The 11,153-nt window shown below is 33.5% G+C and overlaps 1 long non-coding RNA gene and 1 pseudogene across 1 annotated transcript; one reads left to right on the forward strand and one right to left on the reverse strand.

Moving 5' to 3' along the window:
- Positions 1-616: 616 nt before the first annotated feature.
- Positions 617-1,704, reverse strand: LOC107018936. Its single transcript, XR_001456705.2, has 2 exons — positions 1,573-1,704; positions 617-851 (listed from the first exon to the last, which is right to left on the reverse strand). It is a non-coding gene; the product is annotated as an uncharacterized LOC107018936 (long non-coding RNA).
- On the forward strand, positions 858-1,864 carry LOC114077237 (annotated as a pseudogene).
- The last annotated feature ends 9,289 nt before the right edge of the window (positions 1,865-11,153 follow it).

An 11,153-nucleotide genomic window follows, 5' to 3' on the forward strand; every position in this document is an offset into this window, starting at 1 on the left:
CCATATTTTATGACTCTAAATGACGTAATTGTCACTGTTAAGTTTTTCATCTTTGTTTAAGTCAGTAATGATAATTTTTTATGCCATGTCTATTATGAGATATAATGAGGCAAGATCTTTTTATTTACTATTATTTTTTAAATCAATTATGCTTGTGATATACACATTTAAGCAAATCAAATCTCATAATGGTTTCATATTTAAATGTAAAATGGAAAAGACACGTAAGCATCTATTCATCATTTACGAATTAAATATTTAACCAAAATTTGTAACTAACTACTTAATGTGTACACCAATTTATTCAAGACTATAATCACATAGATTTGCATATCTAATGATCAAACACTATATGACATTGTGCAATACAATTATTGTTGACATCACTACTTTATTCAAGTCGAGCGAAACGTCGTGGTGACTTAAAAGATAATAAGTTACTTAATTTTAAAGAATTTAAAGAATAAACGAGCATTAAAAGGGGTTGAAAAGGATTTGAAGGGAGTCACACCTAAGTTTTAGAAAAACTAAGAAATCGATTAATTAATGATCTTAAAAGGAAGTTTACGAAATCAATTGATCTAGGTAAGGGGTTCAAGTTATTCGAAGGAAGGGATTCGACATCCTTAGAATCCACAAATATGGATCCCGTCTGAATTCATTTTTTTCAAATTGATGAACAAAATAAAATAATGTACGAGTATAATAAACATGTAATATACAAAAGTAATAAATAAGATATTATAAAAAACGACCTAAAGCTATCTAATGTCAATATATACAAAATAATGAATAAAGAGTATAATTCGAACTTAATTCCAATAGCTTCAATTGGAAGCAACTGTGTGTACCTGTAAAGACACTTAGAACTAGTGTTACTAATAAATAAATATGAGTAAAAATAAATGAATCAAATCATAACTTAAAAATAAAAAAACTCGTCTTATTAACATGAGAGACCTTGGAAATTGACGGTAATTTCTTCATCGACCAGTTTAACAAATAAAAGTATATGAACTTAAATTAAATCCCTCTTTAAAAATGGGGAGGCCTCCAAATCGACGGAGAGATTTTTTCATTGTCAAATCTTAAGTTACAATGTATGAAGAGAAACGATTTAATAAAACACAAGATATCTAATATTAATCCCGAACAAAATGAGTACATAATAATGATAATAATAATAAAATAAAATACACAATACATAACAATAATAACACTAAAAGCAAACAACTAACTGGACATTAAATAAAAAATAATAATAGAATAACAATCAACTTGACAAGTAAACTGTGAATTAAAAAAACAAGTAAAATTAATTAACAACAAAATAATAATAACGTAATAATTAAATAATGTTAATGTAGTAACAATGATTTCTGTAACTTCGTGGAACATGAATGTAACCAATTTAATAAATTCAAAATAATCACATATGTCCAAAATTAGAAAGATAAAGTATAAAAAAAACAAATTCATAGTCATGAACAAATGGGAAAATAAATAAAAATAAATAAGATAATCACATGAAATGAACGGATCCATAAAGAGGAAAGCAAACGGAAGGCTTACATTGGTTTTGTGTTGGCTGGAGTTTCTGGTGTTGCTTCGAGTTGTCCATCGGAGCTTGGCGGTGCGAGATCTGGTCAATTTCCACTTGTTGGCACCGGTTCTTTGAGAGGTTTTGATTCGCGAGCTCGGAACTCGTTGGTGTTTGTTCGCTGGAGAAGGAGGAGAAATGGAAGGGTGAAGGCTGGTTCGGGTTGGTTCCAATTTCACCGGAAGGTGAAGAAAATTGGGGGTGATGGGAAAGGAGAAGGAGCATTGATGGCCTAAGGGTGGTTTTGGCTGGAAAACAGAAAAGGAAAATGGTTTAAAGGGTGGGTTAAAGATGAAAATGGCGAAATGGATCTGGTAAGGTGGGGTTTGGCAGTGAGGTTTGGAGTAGCTGTTGTTTGCTGTTGAAGAAGAAGAAGAAGAGCAACTAAGTTATTTCCGGTGGTTTGAGATCGGGGTTTTGAGTCTGACGGTGTTTAGCATGGCGGTCTCATCGGAAATGGAGAAGGAGGTTGAACAATGGTGAAAGGTTGGTAATACCAGAGTTTTTGGTCCTTTCCGGGTGGGATTTTGAATCAAAGTTTAGCCTGAAAAATGGAGAAAGGAGGTGGCTGGCCTAAAAAAGAAGGAGAAGAAGGAAAAATGGGGGGTTTTGGGGTGGTGGACTTGCTGGTTTTTGGTGAAACTCCAGTGATTTATCACCAGGAAAATAATGAACAATAAGAGATTTCTTGACACGAAAAATTTGGAAGTATCGCCACAATTTTATTCATCACCCTCTAAATTTACTAAGTCAATTATTCTATATATAAAGAATTGTAAAAAAGGGCTTAACTTCTGAGCTCGAAATTATGAAATAAAAAAATGTTGGTTGATAAAATATCTGTGTATGCAAATTGTATTCATATTTGAATAAATTTTTAGAGTGTGTAAAATATCGAAATGAATATTAACATATGTAACAACTAAAATGAATATGGAGAAACATAATTAACGTAACCAATAACATGTAAAAAATGTAATTTAACAAAAATAATGATTTTATTAAAAGTGAACAATTATTTGAACGCCTGGTTGTGACAAAATAATATAAACAAAATTAACCGAAAAAAATGCTAAAACATTGAGAAAAATGACAATAATCAACAATTTGCATTCAAATGAAAAAACATGTATTCTGAATTATTTAAAAATAAAATACTCAAAAAGTATTAATTTTAGAATTATTAGACCAAAATTTGGTGTTAACAACTTGCCCTTTTATTTGATTAGGATCTTTGAAAGAGATTCAGGTCAAACAAAGTTGACGAACCCAAATTTTGTTTCATAAACTTTGAGCAAAACAGAATGAGATGTTAGTAGAGCTTTTGAGCAAGACTCTACGTCCGTCGGTTGGGCTGGAAATTGAAAACATTCACATAACATCGATATTACTTGCAAAATTGCACAACGAAAGTGTGTACCTCTTTGAAAAAAGAATAAAGTGAATGACATGTCACTTTGAACGAGGTGACAACCCGGTGTCACTTGGAAAGGCGACCGACCCAATTAGAACATAACATGTCACTTTGAACGAAGTGACAAGCCAACATGTCTCTTTAAAAGGCGGACGACCCAACTTGAACTTAACATGTCACTTGAACGAGGTGATAACCCAACTTGTCTCTTTGAAAGACGGACAATCCAACTTGAACTTAACATGCCATTTGAAAGGAGATGACAATCCAATGTATGTCTTTGAAAGCAGTATGACCCAACTTGAATATAACATGCCATTTGAAGGGAGATGACAACTCAATCTTGAATCCAACATCTCAATTTTAACAAGGTGACAACCCAGCGTGTCGCTTTGAAAGGCTGACGATCCAATTTGAATATACCATACGAGGTGACAACCCAATTTGTTTGTTTGAAAGGTGGACGACCCAAATTGAACTTAACATGCCATTTGAAGGGAGATGAAAATCCAACATATCTCTTTGAAAGATGGACAACCCAACCTGAATGTAACAAGTCACTTTGAACGAGGTGACAACCCAAAGTGTCTCTTTGAAAGGCGGACGACCCAAATTGAACATAACATGTCACTTTGAACGAGGTGACAACCTAACTTACCTCTTGAAAGGCAGATGACACAATCTTAATATATCATGCTTTGAACGAGGCGACAACCCTACATTTCTCTTTGAAAGGCGGACGTCCCAACTTGAACATAACTTGTCACTTTGAACGAGGTGATAACCCAACATGTCTCTTGAAAGGAAGACAACACAATTTGAATATAAGATGTCACTTTCAACGAGGTGACAACCCAACTTGTCTCTTTGAAAAGAGGACGACTCAATTTGAACTTAACACGCCATTTGAAGGGAGATGAGAGCCCGACATTTCTCTTTGAAATGTAGAACCCAATTTGAATATAACATGTCACTTTGAACGAGGTGATAACCCAACTTGTCTCTTAGAAAGGCAGACGACCTAACTTGAACTTAACATGTCATTTGAAGGGAGATGACAGCCCAATGTGTCTCTTTGAAAGGCAGACAACCCAATCGAATGTAACAAGTCACTTTGAACGAGGTGACAATCCGACGTGTCTCTTTGAAAGCCAGACGAACTTATTTGTATATAACATGTAAATTTCAATGAGGTGACAACTCAACTTGTCTCTTTGAAAGGCGAACGACCCAACTTGAACTTAACAATAAAAGGTGTATCACAAAATCTGCAATAACAATGTTATTAACAAATGTAACTTAAAAGCAACACAAATTATGCAAATATGGCCTCATACAAACAAGGTATTAATTACCAATGCAATTATTCAAACTTAATAACACATGAATTAAAAAATGTCTATGTGAGATGAAAAAACAAAATAAAAAGTGTCATGTTGAACAGCATGATAAACCAATTTTGAAAAAATCATTTTATTTGAGATGATAAATTAATTTTTAAAAGATATTATTTTGAAAGGTATGATGACATAAATTTAAAAAGATGTCATTTTGAAGGGTACGACCACCCAAATTTAAGAAAATGTTATTTTGAAAAGTATGACGATCCATTTTTTTTAAAAAATGTCATTTTGAAGGGTATGACGATCCAAATTTGAAAAGATGTCGTTTTGAAGGATATGACAGCCCAAAATAAGAAGATGTCATTTTGAAGGATATGACAACCCAAATTTAAAAGATGTCATTTTGAAGTATATGACGACCCAACTTTAAAAAGATGTCATTTTGAAGGATATGACGATCCAAATTTAAAAATATGTCATTTTGAAGGATATGACGACCCAAAAATAAAAATATGTCTTTTTGAAGGATATGATGTCCTAAAATAAGAAGATGTTATTTTGAAGGATATGACGATCCAAATTTAAAAGATAATAAGATGTCATTTTGAATGATATGACAAGCAAAAAATAAAAAGATGTCACTTTAAAGGATATGACGACCCAAAAATAAAAAGATGTCTTTTTCAAGGTTATGACGATCCAAAAATATAATTTTGACTATGAAACGGTCCACAAAGTTGTTAATTTTCTACTGAATGTCTCCCAAAGTGAGAGTCTTTCCTTTATATAGAGAGAATAAATATTACACATCCCTAATGATCTGTCATTTCTATCCTTAAAGATCATCTATTCTATCTCTACAAATCTGCTATTCAACCTCTTCAAATCTACTATTCTATCACAAAATTTATTCCTTTGATTCTACAACAAATCTATATGATCATAATAAATTATATAACTATATAATTACATTAATATATACAATTATTTAGATTTCCATCATACTAACATCCCCACTCAAATTGATGCTGGTGGATCAAATAAGTATCAATTTGCCTACAGAAATTGATGGCGTGGTCGTGCCATAGATTTTGTAAACGCATCAGCTATTTGAACATCACTGGATACATATGGAAGAGTAATGACTCATTTATCTACAACTTCACGTATATAATGACAATCTACTTCGATATGTTTGGTCCTCTCATGAAAACTTGATTAGTAGCAATCTGAATAGCACTTGTATTATCATCATGGAGAGGAGTAGGATGAGATTGAGCAAATCCAATCTCAGCAAGTAATCCACGAAGCCGTACAACCTCAGAGCAAGCAGTAGACATGGATCGATATTCAGCCTCTATTGAAGATTTTGACATATGATCCTTCTTTTGACTCTTCCAAGATATTAATGACTCTCCAAGAAACATGCACCAACCAGTGACTGAACGACGAGTATCAGGACATCCCACCCAGTTAGAATCACTAAAAATATTAAGACGAATAGGAGAACCACTTGGAAAGAATAATCCACAAGTAGATGTTCCTAGAAGATACCGAATGATGCGACGAATAGCCACGAAGTGGAGATGATGGAGATCTTGCATAAACTGAATAACTTGTTGAACTACAAAAGATATATCAGGACGAGTAATAGTAAGGTAATATAGACTCCCAACTAATTGTCGAAACATAGTTGGATCATGAACAATGTCGCCTTCCTCACGACGATACTTTACATTCAATTCCAATGGAGTATCTATGAAGGAGAAATCTTGAAGACCAACCAAAGAAATCAGATCCTGGGCATATTGTTTTTGGTTTAGAAACACACCTGAAGCAACATTATGAACTTCCAAACCCAAAAAATATTTAAGAGTACCAAGATTTTTCATATGAAAAAAATCTTTAAGTTGTTGTTGGAGGCTAGTGATTAGTGAAGAATCGGTTCATGTGGTAATAATGTCATCTTCACACACCAAAAAAAGAACACAACCTACAGATGTTTTTCGAAGAAACAAAGATGAGTCATATTTGATCTTCTCAAAATAAAACTATTGCAAAGTAGATCGAAACTTATCAAACCAAGCTCTTATAGCTTGTTCTAATCTATACAAAGACCGCTTCAACTTGCATACATCTGATGTGGGCGATGAGAACAAACCATGTGGAGGTTTCATATAAATATCTTCTTTGAGATCCCCATGGAGAAAATCATTTTTGACATCCATTTGATAAAGAGACCAGTTTTGTGAAGCAGTAATGGCAATAGTAGTTAGCACCATAGTCATTTTCTCTACGGGTGCAAAAGTCTCCTCATAGTCCATTCCCATACTCTTGTCTGTTACAAAGAACAACCAATCGAGCTTTATGTCGATCAAGAGTTCCATAATAATGGAGTTTGATTGAATAAACCCATTTACATCCAATAGGGCGGACATTTGAAGGACATGAAACAATATCCCATGTGTCATTTTCTTTAAGAGACAAAAGGTCTTCCTCCATTGCTTTCTGCCAACAGTCATGCTTGGAAGATTGTGAGTAACAAGTTGGAAAAGAAATGTTAGATAAAGTAGAGGAAACTCCATACCAATTGGGAGTACGCGATACTCTGGTAGAGCGACCGAGTAGGCTTAAGAGGACCAGGTCTTGAAGAATTCTCAGATTCTAGTTATGGTATAGTTTCAGGCGGCAGATCAGTGTCGGGATAGGATAAAGTTGGCCGACGTCGTTCATGCAAAAATCTAGGTTTGAACCTCTTAAAAAAGATTATAAATCTTCAAAAGTATGAAGAACAGGAAAAGCAGAAGATGAATCGATAATCATAGGAGAGAAATACTGATTCTCAAAGAAAACAACATTTCTAGAAATACAAATTTGTGAGAACATGGATCAAAGCAAATAAAACCTTTTTGTGAAGTACTATATCCCATAAAACCACATTTAGTAGATTGTAAAGAAAGTTTATTGCACTCTGAAGGAGGCAAATGCACAAACAAACACAACCAAACGTATGAAACTCACTATAGTTAGGATTTTGGTGATAAAGACGAAAATATGGAGACTCAAGATTTAGCCCTTTAGATGGAAATCTATTAATTAAATAGACAGCAGTAGACAAAGCTTTCACCCAATATTTAGATGGTACATAGGACTCAATCAACTAAGTACGAGTCACATCAGAAAGATGATGATTTTTATGTTCAGCAACACCATTTCGTTGTGGTGCATATGGACAAGAGTGTTGTGAGACAATTCCTTTGTCAAGTAAGAATTTTTTGGAAAGTACCTCAGATTTGGATCGAAGAAAATACACCCACGTAAACCAAATATAATCATGTATGAATCTCACAAATTATTTGAAATGACCATGAGAAATAATTGGTGAGATGCTCCAAACATCACTATGAATGACATCAAAACACTTTGTAGCACGACTACCAAAATTAGGAAAAGGAAGAGTTTTACTTTTGCCTAATTTACAAGTAGAACAATCAATGGAAGCAACTGAAAATTGATTTTTATTTCCCAATAAACCAGAATTTGATAAATGAGACAACACAACAGAATTTGAATGTCCTAGACGCTTATGCGAAATCTCAGTCTTAATACTAGTAGAAGTACAAGCAAAAGATAGAACAGGAGGAATAGAATAGTGTATAGGAAACAATCGTCCAACTTTAGGCCCCTTCGTGTTTATCGTCCCTGACACATGATCCTACACAAGACAACCATTACGAGAAAAATTCACATCACAATTATTATCTACAATTGTCCAACTGAAATAAGACTAGTTGAGAGCTTTGATGAAACAAAAACATTCTTGAAAGTTTGAGTAACATCCTCAACCTTGGTAATGGGTAAATTACTACCATTGACAATCTGTATTTGTGATGGACCTTACAAACATTTTTAGGATGCTTGTTGAGTTGGTCATATGATTGGAGGTACCTAAATCAACAATCCAAAAATTACATGTAACATCATTACCTTGTAATTCCAATGCTGAAAAGGCTGACACGATCATTTCTTGAACCATTTCAAGAGTAAGAACTTGTCCCAAAGATGAGTTATCAATAGTGGAACCATTTATCCCAGCTTGAAAAGCGTTGACCCTATGATTTTGAGGGCGCGTGGGACACTCTTTGATAATGTGTCCTTGTTGTGTACAATAATTATAGAACTTCTTGCTACAATTACTAGCAATATGCACATATTCCTTACAACTGTAGAATTGAGTTCTACTCATTTCCCTTCCCTTTCCTTTACCTTTAGCAGCAAATGCAACAGACATCACTTTCCTTATTGAAAGCATTTTGTGTGATAAGACGTTGCTCTTCACGAAGTAATTTTCTAAAGCAAACATCCAAAGAGGGAAACAGGTCATGATTCATCAAGTTATAGCGAACACTCTCAAAGTTAGAGCGTAATTTCATCAAAAATTAGTCTCGCTTGTTTTGCTCATGAACTTCCTGGATCACTGATAGAGATTCAGTAGGTATTTTTGCATACACAATATCCGTAAATTTAGCCTATAAGTTCTGAAATCCAGAAAAATAATCCTGAACAAAAAGACCTTCTTGAGAGTAATTACCAATTTCATACTCTAACTGAAAGCGTTTTGCGCTATTATCTTGGTTGTAAACCTTTTATAAGTAATTCCACATGGACTTAGCTGTCTTATACGACCTGAGATTAAGAACAATAAGAGGTTCAATTGCCACTAGAATCCATGTCATCACCCGAGCATCTTTGATCTTCCATTCATGTAGCTTTGTTGTATCAGTAGGAGCAGAATCGCTTTCATCTATATGGCCTCACAGTTATTTGGCGGTGACAAACAACTGAAACTCAAACTCCCAAGAAGAATAATTTTTTCCAGTGAATCGAACACATTCACTGAGGGATTCAAAGTGACGTGAATTCATTCTTTTGAGTAGCTATGAAAACTACAAAGACTCACGAAAGAAACTAGAATGACTAAGAGCAAAAGTCCTAGGTGGTAGGACTGATTGTTGACAAACAGTCAACAAAAAATCAAGATGTTCAAAAAAAATTTAGAAGGAGCCACATAGACTATGAAACAAGACAGTCAAGAGAAGGCTCTAATACCATGTCAATTTCTGCTGAATGCCTCTTAAAGTGAGAGTCTTTCCATTATATAGAAAGAATAAAGATTACACATCACTAAAGATCTGTCATTTCTATCCCTAAAGATTAGCTTTTCTATCTCTGGAAATCTGTTATTCAATTCCTCCAAATCCGCTATTCTATCACAATGTTTATTCCTTTGATTCTACAACAAATCTAAATGATCATATGCTAATTTATATCACTATCTAATTATATTAATATATACAATTATTTAGATTTCCATCATGCTAACAAAAGTTACTTTGGACAAAGATCAACAATGAAACTGTCCACAAAGTTGGTATGAACAAATATGAAAAGTGGGTTTCAACCCATTTTTATTTTATGAACAATGAAACATATTTTAACTTGGTTAGCACCAATAATTTTATTGTAAAAAAGTTTCTCACAATTTTTTATCTTTCAATTGAGATTGATTTCGAGGTAAATCCTATTGATTCAAATGGTACCTCAAATGTAATTAAGTAACAACAAGACTTGTACATCTGGCCACGAACAAAGACTTTGAACTAGACCTAAAATCATGTTTCAAGTGTCCTCACTTCAAAGAAATTACTGATTTGCACACATTTAAAGTATTGTAATTTGTGAACATCTGGAAAAGTACACTAACACTCAGAAAATATGTTCAACACAAAATATGATAGCTTGGCCTTCATGTAAATCTCCACTAATGTGAGAGCATTTCATCTTAAATTGTGTAGGGCTTGTTAATAACTTGTAATGTAGGATTAGGGATGGGTAGGATAATCATTTGGGATAAAAGTGACTTATTCCCTTCTTGAGCATTGCACTAAATTGATGGTTTCAACATTTGTTACGCTTTAGCGTTTGATCCTCTTTGTTGTCCCTTATTTTGTACTTTTTGACTTCTTTTGAAGCTCTACTTGTCTGAGCTTTTCCTCATCTCATCATCTTTTGAATTTTCCCCTTATTGGTTTGGAGCATTCTTTTTTTTTCTTGAAATTTTGCTTGCTTGAACTTGTGGGGGGATTTGGAACTTTTTCTTCTTTCTTTGAAGTCATTTTTGTATTCTTGACTTTCGGGGACCTTGATAACTTTTGTCTTTGACAAATTTGAACTTAAATCTTCTTTTTAACTTGCACGTCTTCAATGCTCTCAAGAAAGTCAGGCCAAAAGAGGATAGTGCATATAAGCACTCAGAAAAAGGTATAGGCTAAAAATGTGATTGTCCAAAGAAAAGGCTTAAGGTTCAAAGTGGGACACACTAAGGATTTATGTCGTTTGGTATACTTTGAAAGGCTCAAACGGGTCAAAGAAGGCCTATGAGCATTTTTCAAATCAATCGTTACTCAAGATTTCGCCTCAACAACATTTAGGCCAAGTTTTATATCAACAAAGCAATACAATTAAATTTAATTCAAAATCTCACCACGCAATGCACATGAAACAATGAATCTGATTTTATTCTAATGTTGAATGTATGTAAGAGAATATTTTCAAGTGTAACAAAAGTATGAATGGAGGTACCAAAATAATTTATGGTTTAAGAAGAAGTCAATCTTCTCTATTGTACAAATTATTTTCACATGCACACTTGAATTATGTTGGCACCAACCAAGTTAAAAATTAATTTAAAAATATGAACATTTTAAAAAGAATAAAATTTGAATAAAGAATATCG

This window comes from Solanum pennellii, chromosome 5 (genome assembly GCF_001406875.1).
Source record: "Solanum pennellii chromosome 5, SPENNV200".
In the NCBI taxonomy this organism is placed as follows: domain Eukaryota; kingdom Viridiplantae; phylum Streptophyta; class Magnoliopsida; order Solanales; family Solanaceae; genus Solanum; species Solanum pennellii.